The following is a 1,229-nucleotide window of genomic DNA, read 5'->3' on the forward strand; positions in this document are numbered from 1 at the left end:
GTCCTCGATGCCTGGTTGCCTTTCATCCTCTCTCCAAGTTCATAGGGTTTCCGGAGGCAAGCTATTATGGAAGTGGACGCCACTCCTCCTTCCATGCTTGTTCAATCGGGGAGCTCCACCCCACTCTCAGTCCGCATTGTAGCCAACCATTAACGCATTTGACACATCCGTGTCATAGTGTTCAGCCTCACAGCAACCACAAGTGACTGCGGGACGGCAACTTGTACACCAGGGCTATATGACCTAGAGGAATGTCTTTGTATGTATCTAGAGGAGGTTATTCCTTGGAAAAGGGCATCATGCTTGGAAAGATAGAGCGTCAGTGAAGAAGAAGATCTTCAATGCAAAGGTTTGACACTGATTTCAGCAACGGGCTCTAGTGTTCAGAGATGGTGAAGATGGCACAGTAGAGGGCTGCGTTCAGGTGGCTGTTCATAGGGTCACTATGAGGTGTACTCAACTCAATGACAGCTAACATAGCTACACAAAGCAAAGCAATGGAAGGACACAGTCAAAATCAAATAGTTCAATCTCTCAAACCCTTATAAAATTAAATATAAATATAAGCTATAAGCCCTGCTCATTTGAAGTAAACAGATGTATTTGAAATACATGTGAAAGTCAAATTTTTATAATTATGACTTTTTCCATTAAAATAATAGATTCCGAAATTGCTCATCTTCACTTTCCCTGCTGATGAATCATCTCTCAGTCACTACAGAGAACTCCGGGGATGGACTACCGGGTAAAGGCTGTGCTGCCAGCACGAAGGCATGCGGCTCGAAGCCACAAGCTGCTCCACAGGTTCAAGATGAGCACTCATCTCAAATGCAATTTGCTTCCTTGAAAAGCTGCTTCCAACCCTCATCATAACTCTATCGCTGTCGCTATCTGACTAGAGAGCATGTAACAAGCACCCTCAGCAACGTGAAAGCTCGTTTGTTCTCACTCCTCACTACCCCCTCCTGCACTTGCTCACTCGCTCCTCAAACATGGCCCCTGCCCCCATCCCCAGATACACATAAAACACACACAAATAACTTACATATAACACACAGCCTCTTCATTCGTTCTTAGACCAAATTAACAAAGTGGCATTTAAGCATATCCAGAGGCTATCATTTAAATAAACCTGTTTAAAAATAAGAAGCAACTATTTTGTGCTATGAATACTATCTCTCTAAATCATCTTCATTAATTAAGACATGTTTATGAATAAATGACTTTTC

General features: G+C 42.9%; 1 pseudogene; it reads left to right on the forward strand.

The window, feature by feature from the left end:
* The first annotated feature begins 733 nt into the window (after nt 1–733).
* Nucleotides 734–1,229, forward strand: part of LOC102844333 — a 9,744-nt pseudogene continuing 9,248 nt past the window's right edge.

The sequence above is a fragment of the Elephantulus edwardii genome, unplaced genomic scaffold (assembly GCF_000299155.1).
Source record: "Elephantulus edwardii isolate Elephantulus edwardi_28Jun2011 unplaced genomic scaffold, EleEdw1.0 scaffold00060, whole genome shotgun sequence".
Lineage (NCBI taxonomy): Eukaryota > Metazoa > Chordata > Mammalia > Macroscelidea > Macroscelididae > Elephantulus > Elephantulus edwardii.